Here is a 6878-nt window from a genome sequence, read left to right as displayed (position 1 = left end):
AAGTTGTTTGTTTGTGTTGTTTTGTATCTCTGTGTCTTTATCAAGTTTCTTTCTGATTGTTCTATCCTGTTTTGAAAGCAGTGTATTAAAATCTCCCACTATTAATGTAAATTTGTCTATTTCTTCAATTCTATTAGGGTTTGCTTTATATATTTTGGGGCTCTTTCATTAGGAGTGTAGACACTTATTAAAGTTATGTCATCTTGTTCAATTGACCTTTTAATTATGAGATAATATCCTTCTTTATCTCTTATGCTGGTTTTTGCCTTAAAGTTTATGTTATCAGAGACTAGTATTGCCTCTTCTGCTCATTTTTTATTGCAATTAGCTTGGTATATTTTTCCACCCTTTAACTTTTAGTCTGTTTTGCTTTGTGTGTAAGGTGTGTCTCTTGCAGACAGCATATTGAAGGATCTTGTTTTCTTATCCATTCAGCCACTCTTTGTTTCTTAATTGGTGCATTTAATCCATTGACATTCAGTGTAATTATTTATAGGTACAAATTAATTGCAGTCATTATGTTTGGTTAATTTTTGGTGGTTCTGTTGGTTTCTTTGTTCTACATGCCTTCCTGTGCTGAATTCATGTTTTCTGTGCTTTCTTGTCAGTTTGTCATAGTTTTAATGTTTCCATGTTTTTCTTGAATTTTCATTTCCTTGGTATTTTGTGAAGTATTCATTTTCTTAGAGGTTATCCTATATTCTGTTAACTTTTTTCTCCATTTAAAACAGTCTATTTTATCATTTAATCTACCTGACCTCCTCACATCAGAATCTCTGTTCCTATATTTTCCCCTTTTTCACATTGTAATTGTTTGGATTGTAGATTGATCTCCCAAGTCCTTAAATTCATTCTTGTAGTTTTGTCCCATTCTGGACTGTTCTGTTGACTTTGTCTGTCAATCTGGATGTTGTCTGTTCTTGTTGGTTCTCAGCTCAAAGAATTCCCTTTAGGATGTTTTGAAGCACTGGATTTGTTCTTGACAAGAATGCTTTAGCTACTGTTTATCCTGGAATGTTTTTATTACACTGTTGTATTTGATTGACAGCTTTGCTGTGTAGACAATTCTTGACTGGCAGATTTTTTTTTTTTTCTTTTAGGGTTTTATATATGTCTCCCCATTTCCTTCTTGCCTGCATGGTTTCTGCTGAGAGATCAGAGCTTAATCTGATATGCTTGCCTTTGTAAGTAACATTTCTCTTTTCCCTAACTGCTTTCAGGATTCTCTCCTTGTCTTTGATTTTGGAGAGCTTGATGATAGGTTTTAGTTATTATCTTTTGGGGTCTATCCTTCCTGGAGTCTGTTCCGCTCCTTGAATGCTTATCTTCTCATCTTTCAGGATGTTAGAGAAATTTTCTTCCAGCAGCTCATCAACTATCTCTACTGTGGTCTTCTGAGATCCCTCCTGTTCTGGGGCTCCAATAACACTCAGATTATTCTTCTTCATGTTGTCCCCCATGAATCTTAGACTTTATTCTGATGTTTTCATTCTTTTTTTCTGCTTGCTCTGCAGTATCGCGATATTTGTCTTCCATTTCACTGATTCTAACTTCCATATCTTCAATTTTACTTCTTTGCCCTTCAGTGTATTGTACATTTCCAATATTTTAGTATTAATCATTTATACTTTTTTTGCAGGTTTTGAGTAATTTCCAATGCTATTTCTAGCTTATTGAAAGCTTCTGTAGCACTTTCCTGACTTCTTCCTTATTTTTCTCAACCTTTCTGTGGAGTGTTTGGATACATTTCAACATAATTCTCCTGAATTCCTTATCAGGCAGCTCCAAAGCCTGCCCTCCTTCCAATGGAAGTTCTAGATCTACCTACAGGTAGATCACTCATTTGATTCATCTACTCTATCTTGTTTCTGGACATGAACTGAGATCTTTGATTTGTTTTTTGTTTTTTGTTTTTTTTTTTAGGCATTTTCAATAATTAGATAAATGTATTAAACTTTCTGAGTGCCTCCTAGCTGATGTGATAAGGAGATAGGCTTCCCTTTTCACTTCCTTTATTACTCAACTGAGAGTAATTTTAGCAAGTGTGGGCTATCTATGTAGTCTATGTAGTATATAGCAACCAATATTGGCTCTTGCCCAGATGTTGCGATTTTATAGGGTGTGATTATAGCTTGGCTATATGGCCACAATTGCTGTCTCTTCTTGGGTAACATAGGGAGCGAAAGAGCATAGCTCAAGATTAAAGGGGGACCAAAAAAAAAAAAGTAGCAAAATAATTTAGGTGTTTGTCCTAGTGGAAAACTGTTCACAGTTGAGTACATTTGTGTGTGTATGCAGTAGAACCCTCTGAGGATGGGAGTGGTGTCCACTCACTCAGGCACTCCCTCTAGTCAACAGAGTAGAGGTGCACAGACAGAGAAAGGGAAATGAGCAGACGAAAGATTGTTCACACCTTTATCTCTGACAGTCAGGTCTCTGTGATGGGATTTCTGTCCTGCTGCCATATTCACTGCAGCCTTCTCAAGATGGCTGTGTCCTTCTCTGGGAACATTGTGAATCCTTAGTTCCACTGATATCTTTACTTTTTAGTAGTTGTAGTTAAGTGCTGTTGAGTTGGTTCTGATTCATATTGACCCTGTATAGGTTTCCTATACAGGAGTACTTGGTGGGTTTGAACCACTGACCTTGTGGTTAGTAGTATAGTGCTTGTCCCTCCTTAATCTTTCATTTGATTTTGGAAAATGTGTTTATGATTTGTCTTGATTCTTTTCTTTTGGGGGGTCTTTCCTGTTTAGTGTTCATGCAGCTTATTGAATGCTTTTCTTCTTGTCTTTCATGATGTTGTTGTCAAGTGCCATTGAGTCAATTCCAACTCATAGTAACCCTGTATAGTAGTAGCTGATGAGCTTGAGTCTGGTGCATTAACCCACAGCACCAACCAGTACTCCTTCATGATGTTTTTTGTTTTGTTGTTATGTGACCCATAGAGTTGGTTTCAACTCATTGCGACCCCATACAGGGTTTCTGATGTTGTAAATCTTTACAGGAGCAGAAAGACTTATCTTTCTCCCACGGAAAAGCTGGTAGTTTCAAACTGCCAACCTTGAGGTTAGCAGCCCAATTCGTAACCACTATGCTACCAGAGTTCATGATGTTAGCGAAGGTTTATTCCAATAATTCTTTGACTATCTTTTGTCTGCTTTTCTTTGTCTCTTCCTGTTCTGAAAATCCTATCACCCATTAAGTTATTCCTCTTTATGGTGTTCATGAATCTTGGACTTCCTTAGGATTTTTCATTCACTGATCTGAGTATTCTTCAATATTAGTGGTATTGAGATATTTCTATATACTCAAGCTCATTAATTTGGGATTCCATAGATTCAAATCTACTTCTATGCCCTTTGAATGTGTATTCCATCTGCTGACGTCTATGTGTATACTCATCTTTTATGTTGTTTAAAAAGTTATTTGCAATGAAGATGTCATTGACCTTGCAAAATTCTGTCATGCAATCCCAGCATGGTTTCTATCTACAAGGCTATATTTGCCCAAAACTGATCCTTCTTCTTTTTTTCTCAACCTTTACATTCCAATCAACGATAATTATCAATACATCTTGATTGTGTGTTTGGTCAACTTCAGACTGATGAAGTTGATAGAATTCTGCAAATTCATCATCACTGGCTTTAGTGGTTGGTGCATAAATTTGAATAATAGTTGTTTTAACTGGTCTTTCTTATAGGTGTATTAATATTATCCTATCACAGATAGCATTGTACTTCAAGATAGATCTTGAAATGTTCTCTTACTGATGGATGTGATGCCATTACTCTTCAATTTGTCATTCCTGGCATAGTAAATCATGTGATTGTTAGATTCAAAATGGCCAATATCAGTCCATATCAGGTCACTAATTCTAGGGCATCTGGTGTGGTGATTTTACATCAGCAGTGACATGCAAACATCTAGATCAGCAGTTCAAACCCACCAGCTGCTCCTCAGAATCTCTATGAGTCAGAACTGCCTCAATGGCACTTGAAAACAACAATGCCTAGAATATTGATGTTTAAGCTTTCTATTTCATTTTTGACTACTTCCAATTTTCCTAGATTCATACTTCATACATTCCATGTTTTCATTATTAATGGATGTTTGCAGCTGTTTCTCCTCATCTTGATTTCTGCCCTATCATCAAATGAAGGTCCCAGACATTTTACTCCATTTGTGTCATCACGGTCAATTCTACTTTGAGCAGGCAGCTCTTCCCCAGTCATATTTTGAGTACCTTCCAACCTTAGGGGCTCATCTTCCAGAACTATGTTGTTGTTGTTAAGTGCCATCGAGTCGGTTCCGACCCATAGCGACCCTATAGCTGACAATATTCTAGTGTTCTTCATTTTGTTTCAGTATTCAATATTCTGGTACAGACAGTGCTCCACTGCACTTCATAAGGTTTTTAATGACTTAGTCCATCTCTCCATCTTCTTAGTCAGTCTTTGTATGAAAGATGAGCTGAAATCTGTCCACCATATCTAATCCTGCTGGTATCTAAAATAACTTGTTGCATAGCTTCCAGAATCACAGAAATAAGCAAGTCATCACAGTATGAAAAACTGACAGAAGAATGGTAGATTAGCATACTGGAGGTTAAGAAATTAACCTGGAAAAATTTAAGATTTTTCCATATCAGTGAAATTTCCAGAGATTCAGGGGTGAGGGATGTCAAGATATTTCTACTAAAGTAAGGGATAAGTTATTGCATTCACACCTCCCACAACTAAAAAGGAAGCATTGTGTCTTGTAGTTTATCAGATTTTATTCCTTGCATTTGCATCAAATATTTGTTTTCTTTGCTTAGAAAATATACTATGAAAATAGGACTTGAGCCATTTAATTGTGCATGTATTTGTTGTATCATGTTAGGCACAAATATGACTCTATAATTAGAGATTATATATGGATTAAAGAGATGTGTACAGGTGTCAATCAAGGATTAGACTGTGCTAAGGTTGTGTGACAAATTGGCTGGGCCATGATTCTCAGTGGTTTTGAGTTATGAAGTAGTCATCCTCCATGATGAGATCTGATATAATGTAGTCACTTCAATAATGAAAAATATTTTGTGCAGCTAGTGTGGTGCTGTGGGCTAATGTGTCAGACTGCAAAGTCATTTGAACTGCAAGGTTGGTGGTTCAAGCTCACCAGCTGCTCCTTGGAAACCCTATACAGGGTCACTATGGGTTAGCATCGACTCAATGGAACTTAACAACAACAACAATCAATTGAAAGAGGATTTTTGGCTGTGTGTCCTGCTTCCAATATGAGGGGCTTCAAAGAGTTCATGTAAAATTTCCAGTATCTGCTCATTCATTTTTCCATGACCTTTTGAATCTTTGTTCTGGAAAAAAGCAACATTCTCTTGCTTTTTGCTGAATCTGGATCCTGCATCTGGCTTTTTATCATCTTGGAATTGAGACAGAAGTCTGCAATAGTGCCTGCCGAACCTGGGAGTCATTAGCCTCTGCAGTCTCTGAGTCATCAGTTTGCCATCTTACCTGCTGTTCTTGTATTAATTTGCCTCCACAGCCAACAATCAGCCTGATGTCTGATGGGATAATCGTGAGTGTTTTAGCCTCTTTATCTACATTAATCATAAGAAACCTCCAGCCTGACAGCTGACCCAATGGTGTGGAATTTTGCCAGCTACTTCAATTGCTTAAGTTATTTCCTTGAGATAAGAGGGGGCTTTGAAAAGTTCATGGGAAATGTCCATTATATTCTCATTTCATTTTCCACAAAACTTTAAAAAACCCCTCATAAATCTCTCTATGCCCAACCACTGTCCATAAGTCAATTTCCACTCATAGTAACAGAGAATATCTGTTTCATAGGGTGTCTGAGACTGTAAATTTTTAAGGGAGCAGAAAGTCTCACATTCTCTTGAAGAGCAGCTGGTGGGTTTGAATTGCCAATCTTGAAGTTAACAGCCCAATGTTTAACTCACTGCACCACCAGGACTCCTTTTAGAAAGGATCTGTTTAATTGCCAAGTGTTTAGTTAGACTAACAAAGGAAAAAAAAAAAAAAAAGAGTGATAAAAAAAATATCCAAACTTAGAAATGAAAATGGGTACATAATAACACAAAACCTAGTATTCTAAACTTAGAAATGAAAATTGGGAAAATACAATAGAAGCTAACGATTCATGAGCATGGATCAAAAGACTCAATATTTTCAAGATGCTACATAAAGCAATCTATGATTCAATGCGATTTGCTTAGAATCACAAAAGCCTTCTTTGTACAAGTGGAGAAGTCAATTATCAAATTTATATGGAAGTGCACAGTGAGCCAAATAGCTCAAGGAATCTTGAAAAAGAACAGAGTAGGATGACTCTTACTTCCTGATCATATTTTAAAAGTTACAATAATAAAAAGAGTCTGTTGCTAAGTGCTGTCCAGTTGGTTCTAACTCATAGCAACCCTATATTGGGTTCCCAAGGCTATAAATCTTTGTGGGATCAGAAAGTCTCATCTTTCTCCTGTGGGGTGACTGCTGAGGTCAAATCACCAACCTTTTGGTTCACAGTTCAGTGCTTATCCTTCAGTCACTGGACTTCCAAAAAGGGTCTATTTTTGTTAATGGTCTTGAATGAGACTTAAATCATCAAAAGAAAATGTAAGGAATACATAGAGACACTGTGCCAAAAAGAAATGAGCAATGGTCAACAATTTCAAGCAATAGCATATGATCAAAAGCCAATGGTAAGGAAGAAAGAAGTCTGACATGCACTGAAGGCATTGACAAAGACCAGCTCAATGAATTGATAAAACACAAACTGAAATATTTCAACAAACTGATGTAGAACTGGTTTCCCTCAGTCATCTATGCCAAGAAATTTGGAAGATAGCTACCTGG

The 6878-nt window shown here is 36.7% G+C and overlaps 1 pseudogene; it reads right to left on the bottom strand.

Moving 5' to 3' along the window:
* LOC102824793 overlaps window positions 1-6878 on the bottom strand; it is a 200166-nt pseudogene that overhangs the window by 18378 nt on the left and 174910 nt on the right.

The sequence above is a fragment of the Chrysochloris asiatica genome, unplaced genomic scaffold (genome assembly GCF_000296735.1).
Source record: "Chrysochloris asiatica unplaced genomic scaffold, ChrAsi1.0 scaffold00022, whole genome shotgun sequence".
NCBI classification, from domain to species: Eukaryota; Metazoa; Chordata; class Mammalia; order Afrosoricida; family Chrysochloridae; genus Chrysochloris; species Chrysochloris asiatica.
Note: the sequence above shows the minus strand (reverse complement) of the source record. Positions and strands in the feature narration are given on the sequence as shown.